Source organism: Pristiophorus japonicus, chromosome 1, assembly GCF_044704955.1.
Source record: "Pristiophorus japonicus isolate sPriJap1 chromosome 1, sPriJap1.hap1, whole genome shotgun sequence".
In the NCBI taxonomy this organism is placed as follows: Eukaryota; Metazoa; Chordata; class Chondrichthyes; family Pristiophoridae; genus Pristiophorus; species Pristiophorus japonicus.
Genome location: NC_091977.1, coordinates 465848183 through 465864177, shown reverse-complemented (window position 1 = coordinate 465864177; position 15995 = coordinate 465848183).

Genomic DNA, 15995 nt, shown 5'->3' with positions numbered 1-15995 from the left:
GATTTATATTCCGTCCAACAGTGCAGCTACTGTTAAGGGCCTATAGACTACGCCCATCAGCGACTTTTCCCCCTTATTGTTCCTTATCTCCACTGAAGCTGATTCAACATCTTGATCTTCTGAGCCAATATAATTTCTCACCAACGCACTGATCTCATCCTTTATTAACAGTGCTACCCCACCTTATTTTCGTTTCTATCTGTCCTTCCAAATTGTCAAGTACCACTGAATATTTAGTTCCCAGACCTGGTCACCTTGCAACCACGTCTCTGTAATGGCTATCAGATCATACCCATTTATATCTATTTGTGCCATCAACTCATCTATTTTGTTAGGAATGCTACGTGCATTCAGATAAAGAGTTTTTAAATTTGTTTTTTTACCATTTTTTCCTGCTTTGACCTAACTTTCTGTTTCATCTTAATGTTATACATTCTGTCCCTTCCTGGCACGCTCTGGTTTTTGTTTCCCCCAGTGCTACCCTGCTCTATTACCTTCTCCTTATTTTTTTACTTATTAAATTTTCACTCCCCTGAATCCTCCCCCCACTAATTAGTTTCAAGCCCTCTCTACAGCCCTAGTTATTTGATTCACCAGGTCCCTAGTTCCAGCACGGTCTAAGTGGAGCCCGTCCCAATGGAACAGCTTCCTCTTACCCCAGTACTGGTGCCAGTGTCTCACGAACCAAAACCCATAGAGGGAGTAGAAAGTAAATAAGCGGCCCTACAGTGAGGCTGCATTATTATCATGCATGCACTACAATGGAAAGCATGCCCAGAAATATAATTGTTGACACGCTTTCAGGAACAGATTAAAATGTTTAGTGGATCTGAACATACTTGGACCATTCAATTATGCACAGGTTTCCATAAGTGAATTGAACTGGAAAAATGAATTTTGTACAATGAATATCTGAAATGGCACAGTGTAAAGTAAATACTGAAATATCAGAAATATAACTTTTTACAAAGCACCTGGACAAATGGATTTTTGACTAATGTAAAGCAAAGAAAAGTTATTTTGCAAATATATTTTTATGCAAAGAAAATCATTCCTTTTACAGATAGTTCTCCAAAAACCTATATCACATCTCTCAGAAATGCCTCAAAGTGCTTCACTATTTAATTTTAATCACTTTTGTTATGCAGGTAAATGGTAGGTAGAGGCCAAAGAAGCTGGTACTAAAAGGGGTAGTAAAATGGGAAAAGAACTGATTGGAGCATTAGCTAGTATCTGGAGCAATGCCCCGAATTTCCTGCACTAACTTTTCTGACATTACTTCAGCAGTTGCTGCTCAATAATGCTCGGTGAAGAAATCGTTAACAGCAGCTAATATTGAATGGGGCCGTTTTCTATGGAGTACAATTAAATCTCTGACAGCACCAGGTCTTCCCAGCTGGGATTGAAGTTATTATACCTCTGGGATACATAAACATGTTGCTATGTTACGGCCCTCAGCTTGGCTCCCTTAAGTCCAAGGGATGCAGACTTGAATGGATACGGCGGACAACTGGTTTAGCCATTCTCCACCAGATCTGGCTGGACCACATAAAGCATTATCGGGTCCTGCTCCCATCTGCCAAAACTGCTCGCTATTCCAGAATCATTCTGGAATGCAAAGATAAACTGCAGCTTTTATTCTTTAATGCTAGCCTTCTTCTCAAAACCCTCTCCCCTGTCTCCTCCACCCTCACCTCTAACAACAACTTTGAGAAGCTCATGGACTTCTTTGTCTCAAAGATTGAGATCATCCATTCAGCTGCCTCTGCCACTTCCCTTCCTTCCCCGAGCCCACTGGGCCAAACTTCCTCTGAGGTTCCCCCCTGCACTAGCCCTGAACTCACATCTTTCTCCAGTTTCTCTCCAATCTCCCCTCCTGACCTCTCCACACTCATCTTGTCCATGAGACCCACTTCCTGTTCCCTCGACCCTAATCCCACTAAAGTACTGACCAGCCAACTTCCTTTTCTGCCTCCCATGTTAGCTGACATTGTGAATGGTTCTCTCTCCTCAGGTATTGTCCTCCTCTACCTCAAATCTTCCCTCATTAATCCTCTCCAGAAAAAAACAACCCTTGACCCCTCCGTCCTTGAAAACTACCACCCTATCTCCAACCTCCCTTTCCTCTCCAAAGTATTTGAATGTGTTGTCACCTCCAAAATCCTTGGCCATATTTCCCGCAACTCCATGTTTGAATCCCTCCAATCAGGTTTTCGCCCTGCCACAGTACCAGAACGGTTCTCATCAAAGTCACAAATAACCTCCTCATCCTTCTCTACTTGTCATCAGCTTTTGACATGGTTGACCACTCTATCCTTCTCCAATGCCTCTCCACTATCGGCCAGCTGGGTGGAACTGCACTCACATAGTTCCATTCTTATCTACATAAGAACATAAGAAAAAGCAGCAGGAGTAGGCTATACAGCCCCTCAAGCCTGCTCCGCCATTTAATATGATCATGGCTGATCCGATCATGGACTCAGGTCGACTACCCTGCCCGTTCCCATAACCCCTTATTCCCTTACCGCTTAAGAAACTGTCTATCTCTGTCTATCTAATCATAGCCAGCGAATCACTTGCAATGGCTCCTCTTCCTGCTCTCGCATCATTACCTTGGCCACCTTCTAGTTCTTATCTACATGCTGCCCCTTGGCGACATCACTCTAAAACAGAGCATTAATTTCCACAAATACACTGACGACGCCCAGCTCTACTTCACAACCACTTCTCTCGACCCTTCCACGGTCTCTTAAATTGCCAGACTGCTTCACAACATCTAAAACTGGATGAGCAGAAATGTTATCCAATTAAACATTGGGAAGACCAAGAGCATTGCTTTCGGTCCCCACCACAAACTCTGTTCTCTAAAGACTGACTCCATCTCTCCCCTGAACATCTGTCTGAAGCAGAACCACATTGTTCGCAATTTTGGTGTTATAATTAACAATCTTGTTGTGCGAGGCCCCTTGGGGAAGAGTAACCATAATATGGTAGAATTCTTTATTAAGATGGAGAGTGACACAGTTAATTCAGAGACTAGGATCCTGAACTTGGGGAAAGGTAACATCGATGCTATGAAGCGTGAATTGGCTAGAATAGACTGGCGAGTGATACTTAAAGGGTTGACGGTGGATAGGCAATGGCAAACATTTAAAGATCACATGGATGAACTTCAACAATTGTACAACCCTGCCTGGAGTAAAAATAAAACGGGGAAGGTGGCTCAACCGTGGCTAACAAGGGAAATTAAGGATAGTGTTAAATCCAAGGAAGAGGCATATAAATTGGCCAGAAAAAGCAGCAAACCTGAGGACTGGGAGAATTTTGTGATACAACAGAGGAGGACAAAGGGTTTAATTAGTAGGGGGAAATAGAATTTTTTGAGGATGTAACTAGTAGAGTGGACAAGAGAGAACGAGTGGATGTGGTGTATTTGGACTTTCAAACGGCTTTTGACAAGGTCTCACACAAGAGATTGGTGTGCAAAATCAAAGCACATGGTATTGGGGGTAATGTACTGACGTGGATAGAGAACTGATTGACAGATAGGAAGCAGAGAGTCGCGATAAGCGGGTCCTTTTCAGAATGGCAGGCAGTGACGAGTGGAGTGCCGCAGGGCTCAGTGCTGGGACCCCAGCTCTTTACAATATACATTAATGATTTGGATGAAGGAATTGAGTGTAATTTCTCCAAGTTTGCAGATGACACTAAACTGGGTGGCAGTGTGAGCTGTGAGGAGGATGCTAAAAGGCTGCAGGGTGACTTGGACAGGTTAGGTGAGTGGGCAAATGCATGGTAAATACATTATAATGTGGATAAATGTGAGGTTATCCTCTTTGGGGGCATAAACACGAAGGCAGAATATTATCTGAATGGCGGCAGATTAGGAAAGGGGGAGGTGCAACAGGACCTGGGTGTCATGGTTCATCAGTCATTGAAAGTTGGCATGCAGGTACTGCAGGCGGTGAAGAAGGCAAATGGTTTGTTGACCTTCATAGATAGGAGATTTGAGTATAGGAGCAGGGAGGTCTTACTGCAGTTGTACAGGGCCTTGGTGAGGCCTCACCTCGAATATTGTGTTCAGTTTTGGTCTCCCAATCTGAGGAAGGACGTTCTTGTTATTGAGGGAGTGCAGCGAAGGTTCACCGGACTGATTCCCGGGCTGGCGGGACTGAGATATGAGGAGAGACTGGATCAACTGGGCCTTTATACACTGGAGTTTAGAAGGATGAGAAGGGATCTCATAGAAACTTACAAGATTCTGACAGGACTGAACAAGTTAGATGAGGGAAGAATGTTCCCGATGATGGGGAAGTCCAGAACCAGGGGACACAGTCTTAGGATAAGGGGTAGGCCATTTAGAACTGAGATGAGGAGAAACTTCTTCACTCAGAGAGTTGTTAGCCTGTGGAATTCCCTACCGCAGAGAGTTGTTGATGTCAGTTCATTGGATATATTCAAGAGGGAGTTAGATATGACCCTTACGGCTAAAGGGATCAAGGGGTATGGAGAGAAAGCAGGAAAGGGGTACTGAGGGAATGATCAGCCATGATCTTATTGAATGGTGGTGCAGGCTCGAAGGGCCAAATGGCCTACTCCTGCACCTATTTTCTATGTTTCTATGTTTCTATATTTCACTCTGAAATGTGTTTCCGACCACATATCTGCGGCATAACTAAGACCGCCTGTCTCCACCCCTGCCTCAGCTCATCCACCACTGAAACCCTCATCCATGCCTTTGTTACCTCTCAACTTGACTATTCCAATGCACTTCTGGCCCAGGCCGAAAGGTCTCCCTCCCCTGCCAGTGCCCGGTGCCATTTCTAGCCCAGGCCGAATGGCCTCCCTCCCCCTCTGCCGCTGCTGTCCTGGCCATGGAGTTGGATCTTCTGCGCTGATTCTCTTAACTGCACTGATTTTGTTAACTGCCCAGAAAGTTTTTCAGAGTGGTCACATATGCCATCTTAAGAAAAATTGCAGTTGGCCAAACGTGCTTAAATGGCCAGAATTGGCACGAGTGGCAGGTAACACCCCGAATGTGGTAAAAATATCGTAGCCTAAAAAAATCATACCTAAGTGAATTACGCTGGCGCAGAAATTTTGGGGAAACTTGGAGAATTAAATTTACTCCAAAAAAAAACGGTGCACACCAAAAACACGGCACAGATAATTGGGAAAAATTGAGCCTGAAAACTTGAGCTTTTCTGCGTTAATATTGCTGTTAAATACCACATAAAATTTTAAGCCTTGTTGAAATAGGTGTAATTGGGGGTTTCATCATAGGCAGTCCCTCGGAATCGAGGAAGACTTGCTTCCACTCCAAAATGAGTGCTTAGGTGGCTGAACAGTCCAATACGAGAACCACAGTCCCTGTCACAGGTGGGACAGATAGTCGTTGAGGGAAAGGGTGGGTGGGACTGGTTTGCCGCACGCTCTTTCCGTTGCCTGTGCTTCTTTCCTGCATGCTCTCGAAGATCAGATGCGAGGTGCTCAGCGCCCTCCCGGATGCACTTCCTCCACTTAGGGCAGTCTTTGGCCAGGGACTCCCAGGTGTCAGTGGGGATGTTGCATTTTTCCAGGGAGGCTTTGCGGGTGTCCCTATAACATTTCCTCTGCCCACCTTTGGCTCGTTTGCTATGAAGGAGTTCCGAGCAGAGCGCTTGCTTTGGGAGGCTCGTGTCTGGCATGCAGACAATGTGGCCTGCCCAACGGAGCTGATCAAGTGTGGTCAGTGCTTCAATGCTGGGGATGTTGGCCTGGTCGAGGACGCTAACGTTGGTGCATCTGTCCTCCCAGGGTATTTGTAGGATCTTGCGGAGGCATCGTTGGGAGTATTTCTCCAGCGACTTGAGGTGTCTACTGTACATGGTCCATGTCTCTGAGCCATACAGGAAGATGGGTATTACTACAGCCCTGTAGACCATGAGCTTGGTGGCAGATTTGAGGGCGTGGTCTTCGAGCACTCTTTTCCTCAGGCGCCGAAGGCTGCACTGGTGCACTGGAGGCGGTGTTGAATCTCGTCGTCGATGTCGGCTCTTCTTGATAAGAGGCTCACGAGGTATGGGAAATGGTCCACGTTGTCCAGGGCCTTGCCGTGGATCTTGATGACTGGGGGGCAGTGCAGTGGGGTGGGGACAGGCTAGTGGAGGACTTTTGTCTTACGGATGTTTAGTGTAAGGTCTATGCTTTCGTACCCCTCAGTGAATATATTGACTATGACTTGGAGTTCAGCCTCTGTATGTGCGCAGACGCAGGCATCGTCCGCGTACTGTAGCACGATAACAGAGGTTGGGGTGGTCTTAGACCTGGCCTGGAGATGACGAAGGTGGAACAGCTTCCCTCTGGTTCTGTAGTTTAGTTCCACTCCAGCGGGGAGTTTGTTGACTGTGAGGTGGAGCATGGCAGTGAGGAAGATTGAGAAGAGGGTTGGCGCGATGACGCAGCCCTGCTTGACCCCTTTCCGGACGTGGATTGGGTCTGTAATAGATCCGTTGGTAAGGGTCACGGCCTGCATGTCATCGTGGAGCAGGCGGAGGATGATGATGAACTTTTGGGGGCATCCGAAATGGAGGAGGACACTCCATAGACCCTTGCGGTTGACAGTGTCAAAGGCCTTTGTAAGGTCGAAGGTGGTCATGTACAAGGGCTGGTGCTGTTCCCTGCATTTTTCCTGCAGCTGTCACGCTGTAAAAATCATGTTCGTTGTGCTCCGTAGAGGACGAAATCTGCACTGACTCCGGAAAGAGCTCCTCAGCCACAGGGAGAAGATGGTTGAGGAGGACTCTAGCAAAGACTCTCTCAGTGGCTGATAACAGGGAGATTCCTCTGTAGTTGCTGCAGTCGGACTTGTCCCCTTTTTTAAAGATGGCCATGATCACTGCGTCTCTGAGATCTCCCGGCATGCTCTCCTCCTTCCAGATGAGAGAGATGAGGTCATGCATTCGTGCCAACAGTGCCTCTCCACCATACTTCAGTGCCTCAGCGGGGATTCCATCCATTCCCTTAGCCTTGTTGATCTTAAGCTGTCTTATGGCTTTTTCTACCTCATGCAGGGCTGGGGTTTTACTGAGGTGGTGGCGGGTAGTATACTGCGGGATGGAGTCGAGGACACTTGAGTCAAAGGCAGAGTCTCGATTGAGATCTTCGAAGTGCTCCTTCCAGCGGGTCCTGACTGCCTCGGTGTCCTTGATGAGTGTTTCCCCACTCTTGGCCAGCAGTGGGGTGGGGCCTTGGGTTTAACAGCGTATTGACTGCTAAACAGCCATTCTGGACCTGAGAAACTATTTTTTATATTTGCGGAATGTCAAATTTCACCATTATGTTAAAAATAACAATTTAAAAATTAAAATTAAAAAAATATTTTTTGGAATGTTTGTTCATGATATTTCAGCTTCTACCTTATCCACATGTGAAAGTCCAAATCTTTATTTCACTCTCTGTAACATTTTTATTTCCTGGTTTGCTGTCTATGGGTATTCTTCAATGTGATTGGCTGCTTAGACAGCTTGATGATGTCACTGCTGCATTGCACTAGAAATCCCCGCTACAATCATGTCAAGAAACCTCAAGTTTTTGCCACAGAGATCACCAGATCTCTGTGGGCAGCTTTCTTCGATGTCAGTGGCGACTGCCGTCACATCGTCACTGACCACAAATTACGGGCCATTAATTGCTGCTCCCTGACCCATGAGTTATACAGACTGTACCAATCCAACATTACCATGGTCTCCCAAGAGGAGGGAAGGATCAGTGGCTGGCTGTTGGAAGATATGGACTATGGGGATGAATTGCCTTAGAATTGCGACGACTCTACTGCCATAATTTCATCGCAAGTGCATCAGACACCGCTTTTACATGTATTAATGACGTTTCTGCCTCAGGTGCGTTATGGTGGCAGAACATGAGCACTTCCAAGTAAATTCCCAGCCAATGTTTTGCAACCATAGCTCATGATACTTCTGCACAACCCACACACCAGGCGGAAATGTGATATAATGAGTCCTGCAAAACCTTGAATGAATTTCTCTCAATATAATTAGATCCAACCTGGACCTTGACTTTTGGCTGTTCTCCTTCTCTTCCCAGAGGTTCTTTCAGCCATTCTGTGATGTCCTTTACTTTGACACCAAGGAGGTGACATACCATTTGGGACACCCTGTAATGACTGAACAAATGGATGTTTATACTTCGACTATAGAATCTCCCATTAAACCTATCACCTATTGCTGTAATCTACCTGCCTCTCACACCTTGGGTCGTCACTTCTCTACAGTGCTGCAATGTTGCTCAGGACCACCATCCTCTGAACTGCTGTCACTACCTAACCCATGTTTGCCCATCACTAGAGGGGGTATTTCTCTGCAGGGGTTCTTCTGCTCATGCGCCATAACAAAACCCCAGAGAAATGGCATAAACTGTATATTTGACATTTCCAAGAACTCAGGGCTTGCCTGTGCCTGTGAGACCGCAGTTGACTTCTGCTACCACTGTGGATGGACACCCACTTCCCTCTTTCAACATTATCCCTGTGTCCTGAACTGTCTAGCACTTTCTCTTGGGTGACCATATTCTGGAGAGTCGGGTCCAGGAACTCCTTATACTCTCTGATGATGTGGAGTGTGGCCAATTACTACTCCAGCACAGATATCCTCTGCTCTAGAGACTTAGGGCTAGAACCTCCACTTTTGTGCGTATCACCCAAAAATGGGCGATATTTCCGGCGTGGGCGGTAAAAAAGGGTTTACAGATTGCCGGCTTTCAATCCATTCTCAAAGCACCTAGTCTCCATTTTTGAAAATGGGCGTTATCGCAAGCAATATGAAATGGGTGTTACTGTTAAATTTTTTTGCCCTTCTGCCGTAGAGTGTCGCTGTCCTTAGCAACGGCATGGCAATGCTCGATTCCCGCGATTCAGGAGGTCAAGGGTCATCATGACATGCGCAGAAGAGGAGACAGATAGAGAGGGAGCTCATAGGCACTGAAAGCGTGTGTGGCTGTTGTAGTATATGCAAGCACTCTAATAACGATACCACAGGGTAGGGGTATAATACTTGAACTGTAGTGACCTTAGTCCGTTTATTGCAGCTCCTTGAGTGAGGACACAAAATGAGGTGAGCTCCCTTTTATACTTGGTTACCTGCAGTGTGCAGGTAACCCTTAGGTCTCCACCAGTAGCACCCTCTGGTGGTACAGGTATGGTGTATACAGTGTGAAGGTACATTCAGTGGTCTAGTGTTAGAGTACATACATTAACATACATAACAACACTCCCCCCTAAGTCTTGTGCCACAGGCTTTTGCATTGTATTCTCTGGCCCTTGACTTGAGTGCCCAAAGCCCTTGCACTTTTTCTTTGCTTGGGATGGCTCTCTCCCTGTGGACCCCCAAGTCCTTATTTCCATGACATTGGGAAGTGGTCAGCAGTGGACGTTTGGAGGTTGTAGTGAGGGTTGTGTGGGCTCTGGGTGTGATCCATGTGTTCATGGTTACATACATCCATTTCCCCCCCCATACATGAACCATGTATGTGGCTCAACACCTGGATTGGCATACTTGTAGAGTGAGTAAGGAATAAAAACATAGAAAATAGAAATTTACAGCGCAGAAGGAGGCCATTTCGGCCCATTGTGTCTGCGCCGGCCGACAAAGAGCCATACAGCCCTCGGTCAGCAGCCCTAAAGGTTACGTATAAACTTATGAACAATGAACAATGGCGGAAAGGTAAAGCGCACCCAGCCCAACCAGTCTGCCCTACACAACTGCGACACCCCTTATATTGAAACATTCTACACTCCACCCCAACTGGAGCCATGTGATCTCCTGGGAGAGGCAAAAACCAGATAAAAACCCATGCCAATTGTGGAAAAAAAATGTGGGAAAATTCCTCTCCGACCCATCCAGGCAATCAAAACTTGTCCAGGAGATCACCCTGGCTGTATTCGATTCCCTGCAGTACTTACCATCATATCTGCACTGGCCAACAAGAGGTTATCCAATCTAATTCCAATTAGCAGCTCTAGGTCTGTAGCCCTGCAGGTTACTGCACTTTGGTTGGTTGGTTGTATCACTGTTTTTGAGTTCAGCAATGGTGGAGCAAGTACATGTTATAGGTAAGGTACATACATTATATTGTTTGGGTGGGTGAGGATGTTTAGTGGCGGGCAGAGCCACAGGGTAGTGTGGCCTCCCTCATACTGCTGCCCTTCATGGTGGAGGAAGTCTGGTCATCCCAGGTCCAGCCGGAAAAGCTGGAGGGTACTGGCCTCTTGCTCCCGGTGCTGGCCCTGGTGGCCAGGGGGGGTAGGGTCGATCTGGGGCAGGTTGCCAGTGGTGGTGGCTGTGCTGTCCATTGATTACTGACCCTGCAGTGGGTATGCTCCCACTGTGTGTGTGTGTGTGTGTGTGCACCCTCCCTGGGGCATCACATTGATCCCGGAGGCGCAGGCTACATGATCGGGTAGCCGCTGGACCTGGGTGTTTCCCACGGGGGGTTGTCTTTGGCATTGTCGACATACATGTAGAACCCGGCATCATTTCTCATTTTATCATTAGCATTCATGATACATTGGCTCCGACCGCAACCAGCTGACTCAACATTGTTATTTGTCTTTACACTTTCACATTTGTTCATTACAACACTTTCCTGTGTACTATCAGTATCTCTGTGCAAGGTTACATTCGGATACCTGCCTTTGTTAGTTACATTTGTCGCATTAGCATTACCAGCATCACTGTTCAACAGCACGAATTTGTCACTTACATCATTTTTTTGAGTACTATCAGCATTTCCGTGCAAGGTTACATTTGGATACCTGCCTTTGTTAGTTAAATTTTTCTCATTAGCATTACCGGCATCACCGTTCAATAGTACATTTATATACTTGCATTCATTAATTACACCTTTATCATTAGTGTCACCGGCATCGCTGTACCAACAATGGAACTGTCCCTTTACTTGTTTTGGGTTGCTGGTCTCCTTTAAAACGGCCTTGCAATCTTTACCCCAATCCGGTTCGCTGCTCGGCATCAGTGCTGCTCCCTCAACGCTGCCGCTTGTGGTCTGGTCGCGGCCATCTTAATTTCAGGTGCTTCACCTCGTGGTGCGGGCGCCATCTTCTTTCTCTCCACAAGGTAGGCTGCGGTGATCCATTTCTCCCCAGGTTCTGCCACGGAAGCCGAGAATCTTCCCTCGGAGTCCTGCCACTGGAGCCCGGAAGGTGAGGTCTGGTCGTTCAGGTTGGATCATCTCGCCGTTGAGTTGCACAGTCTGTGTCGTCGCCACGCAGTCGAGCTGGACGGTAGGATTTCCAGGTGCTGTGATGGATCCAAGTTTGGGGCCGCATAGGACGTCGATCGCCGGGGCCTGGAAGCTTTTGCCGCTCCAACAGATTTGGATTTGCTTCATCCATCTTCTTCCCAGCAGCGTTGGACCATCACCGGCAACGATCCACAAAGGAAGCTTGTGCATCGCGCCACCATGGGACACCTGGACATCCACGCTGCCAACGCCTGGGATGGTGTCTTTTGTGTAAGTGAGCAGCTTCGCCTGGATTGGGAACATTTTGAGTCATTTGGTGGGATTGTCCTAGAGTTTCTCGAAGGCCATCTGATTCATCAGCGATTGGCTCACCCCTGTGTCGAGTCGATCTCCATCGAGACTGGAACACCGTTGATTTCTACTTCCATTTTCCACGAGGAACTCTCGGTGGAGCAGGTATACACTCTGTACACCTCTTCCAGGGGCTGAGCCGCTTCGTCTTCACCACGCTGGAGCCCGGGTGATCAGCCAACTCATCAGCGACTCAGTAAGTAAAATTTCTTCTACACATTCGCTGGAGATGACCTTTAGTGTTACAAAGACTATACCTGCAAAGGCTGTATCGGTACTGGTGGGCCCTGTGGTTTCCTCCACAGCGCCAGTACGGGGCTAGCCGGTTGGCCTCATTTGGCGGACTCAGGGTTGCGGGACTCGGGGCAGCAGCCTTGCCTCTGAAAGGCGCCATTCGGTTCACTGTACTCGTCAGGTTAGAGTCCTGGGGTGAGTCATCATCCTCTTGGAGTCGCAGACTGAAATCATGAATGCTTGGCTCACTTTGATTGCCTTCTGCAGGGTGACCGTAGTGTCCGCAGAGAGAAACTTATGGAGGAGGCCCTCGTGGCCGATTCCAATAATGAAGATGTCCCTTAGTGCTTCGGTGAGGTGGTCGCCAGAATCACACGGTAACAGCCAATCTTCTTAGATGTGCAGCGTATTTAGCAATTTCTTGGCCTTTGGGCCGCTGGTGGGCATAGAACCGGTGTCTGGCTGTGAGGATGCTCTCTTTAGGTTTGAGTTGTTCTTGTATTATAGTTACGAGCTCCGCATAAGTCTTGGTTGTCATCTTCGCTGGGGCTAGCAAGTCCCTGAGGAGGGCGTGGATGTTGGGCCCACAACTGCTGAGCAGGATGGCTCTGCGTTTATCAGCCAGCGAGGTCAGTGAAAGTGACGGTGGGCGATCTTCTGGGCATTAGTTTCGGCAAATGTAATCTTTACGACAAAAAAAAGTGGGTGGGCAGTATTATCGAACCTCTGCATTAATTCCGTGAGGAAATTAACGCTGGGCGATATTATGGGCATTGATTTTGCCCATTCTGATGATTCCACCCAAAAAAAGTGGACGAGCGGTAATAATTTTCCCCGGCGTTAAGCACATGGGGAAAGTAACGCTCGCCGATAAATTTCCTAAAAATGCCGGTCAGTTTCCATTTTGTGCCAAAATGGGCAACATATGGGCGTTATACGTCATTTCAGCGCTAAAATGGGCGTTAAGTGAGCGTTAGGCATGCAAAAAAAGTGGAGATTCTAGCCCTTAATATTCTGACAAGCAGTGCAAATGTATTGTCCCTAGATACACTCAGGATGCAGGTTGGCCTATATATCACACTCCACACACATCACAAGGGTTTTATGCACTTCTATCCATATGTGTCCAACTTAAAACAGGTAGCTGGCATTAGCCGGATATCCGCACTTCACACAAAATACTTGCAAGAATCAAACTTCTCTAACTTGCTTCACACAAGTTTTAGAAACATCGAAGTTTACAGTGCAGGAGGCCATTTCGGCCCATCGTGTCCGTGCCGGCCGACAAAGAGCCGCACGGCCCTTGGTCAGCAATCTTTGAAAAGAGGTTCTGTCCAACAGCACCTCAAGGCTAAACTCCCTCTTTGACTGAACACCTGCTGAGGCTAAAGGTTAGTCTTCTACCCTTTCACTCTCCGCTGGCCTTTCGCAGATTGAAAGTGAGCTCTTGCTGCTCAGTTCAAATGTATTACTGTCGTAATTTACACAATAACCTAACTGCCACAGGAAAAGAACTGCTGATCAGAGAACAGCTAGTCGCACCGCTCTTGTAACCAATTAATCACCTATTACTATCTCAAACCAGCCGACAGTTGATGCAACAAATAAACAACTTTAATCTACTGCTTGTATTGAATGAGTAAAATTAAGCAAGTTACCAAAAGTGGCTGCTAAAGTCAATCATGATATAGAATTAGATAGATTTAAGGAAGAGTTAGATAAACCATTGAAGAAGAAAATGATACAAAACAAAAGAGGAGGGGAATGGATGGGAACAAAGAGGTGTTGTAGAATGTACTCACAGCTGTATGGCAGTTAGCACAGCACAGCCTTCTCAAGCATCGCTGAGCTATCAGATTGAAGTATCCATGCCTGGGTCAGTACATATGGAGATATAGGTACTTGAAGGTAAGGTTCCTTAATCAGCCTGTCCTTTCTGTGATTATACTCCTGATGTTTCTTGTCTTCTTGATTATAGCAGAGGGACATGGGTAAGCTGAAGGAAAACCAAATTGTTGTTCAAGGTCGAGAAGTATGCAAGTTGGCCTGAAAAAAAAATTGTCTGCAACTCCTGAAACTCTGAGCAAGGAGTACAGCACCACACATAGCTTGGAGCCACCTCTGGGTGGCAGGGAGTGGGGGAAAAGATCAGCAGAGGAGAGGGTTATTATGTCTGTAGTGTACTTGTGAATGACTCCACAAGGCAATGTGTTGTACTCAAACTGTAGTGACCTTGGCCCTTTACTCGTAACTCCAGAGTGAGGCAGCCGCATGGTGGCTCCCCTTTTATACAGTCCCTGCCACCAGGGCAGGACAGGACACACCGGTCTCCACCAGTTGCACCCTCTAGTGGTGCCAGCATGTATATACAGAGTGTACACCTTATTAATAGTCCATCAGGTAAACAAGTCTCCATCTTATGCAACCAGAGAGCATATCTATAGTCTGTATATATAACATCACTCTCCCCCAAGTCTTTGTGCCAATTACCTTTGCACTATGTGCTCTGGCTTAGCTCTCCCCAGACTTAAGTGCCAATAGCCCTTGCACCTTGGCTATGCTTTGGCTTGGCTCTCTCCCTGTTAACCCCCAAGTCCTTTTGTCACGAAGTTGGGTAGTGGTTACCGGTTTGGATGGTTCGATGATGCAGTGGAGGTTCCAGAGGATTCTGGGTATGATCCATGTGTGTGTCCATGGCTACATACATCCATTCCCCCCCCACCCCCCGCCCCCAACAGCGAGATTATGTAGCTGGCCCGTTAGATAAATATACAGGATCAGACACAGTGCAAGTACAAAGAAAGGAAGAAAAAAAAATTTTTTTACAGTTTGTATCATGACACCTTGGTTCAGTGACTTATATTCATTACGTTTTGCGGTCGTGCACCAGGATTGGGTAGATTGCATAATTAGTTCAGTCATGGTCAGTACTGAGGTAGCGGTACAGGTATGCAAGGATGTTAGTTCCAGAGCAACCGGACGGGGTCCTAATCGTCTGATGATGGCGCTGCGCCCCCTGCTAGCGGTATGGGCTTGGTTCGCTCACTATGCCAGGACTCAGGGCCTTTGCTGTTGCCTAGTGGTGGGCAGAGCCACAGATGTGTGTGACCTCCCTGTCCTCCTTTGAGGACTGCAGAATCTTCTGCCTGCTTTCCAACGGTATTGGGAACCTGGCTGTTCCAAGTCCCGTTTGGGGAGCTCGTTGGTTCTGACCTTTCGCTCCCGGACATGGCCAAGGTAGAGACTGGGTCTGGAGGCTGTGCCGTCTCCACCCGAGAGGTGGGCAACGGCGGCTGACTGCATGTATTGGCGCCATTTTCGTTTCCAGGTCCATGGCGAATAATGCCATCGGGTGCCTGCAGCATGGGATAGACCTGAGCAGGGTATCAGGATCAGTGCCTTCACCCTCCTGAGGTTGCTGGCTTGCTACTTTTGGGGACACTCTATTCCCGACATCTCGCAACATTTTGTTCTTTACATTCTTAATCGGTTCGTTACATTGATTGCCATGTGTGGAAATGTATTTTTATCTAAGCTGATACCATACGGTATTTGTGTGCCTTTTGATCAAAATGGAGTCCTGGCCCTTCCAGAACTTTCTGCATTTTAGCAGTCAGCTTGCATAAACAGCTAAACCTGGTTTGAGATGGCTGATGGCCATCAGACAGCTAGGAGACAAGTCATGCTGAGACAAGTAACCCCCCCCATGGTGCTCTCCTATTGTCTACACTACAGGAGTTCCATGTCACCCCACCCTTATCTTCTAGCCATTATCTTCTTTCCGAGACCTCATCCATTTAATGCAAACAGATAAACTGACCAGGAAATTGGAACAATCCTGACACAATACAAGACAGGTGATAGCCCATTACCTATGACTCATGGAGTAATGGCCGGCTGGCCAACTGATAACTCTGACAAAAGGAAATATCTGGATACCATGTCAGGACCAGGATATAGTAATTAACTCTTTATCTGTATTCACTGACTGTGAGCCAGAGCAATACACAGGGAGAGGCCATAACTTGGGTTTTACTGTATAAATATCTTGTTAAACTGAACCATTTCAGAGATGTTCACTTGGCCCTTGACTGAGTGTAACCTACCCCTTGCGAGCAAGTAAATTAAAGAAACTTCTACCGGAGCTGTAAGTG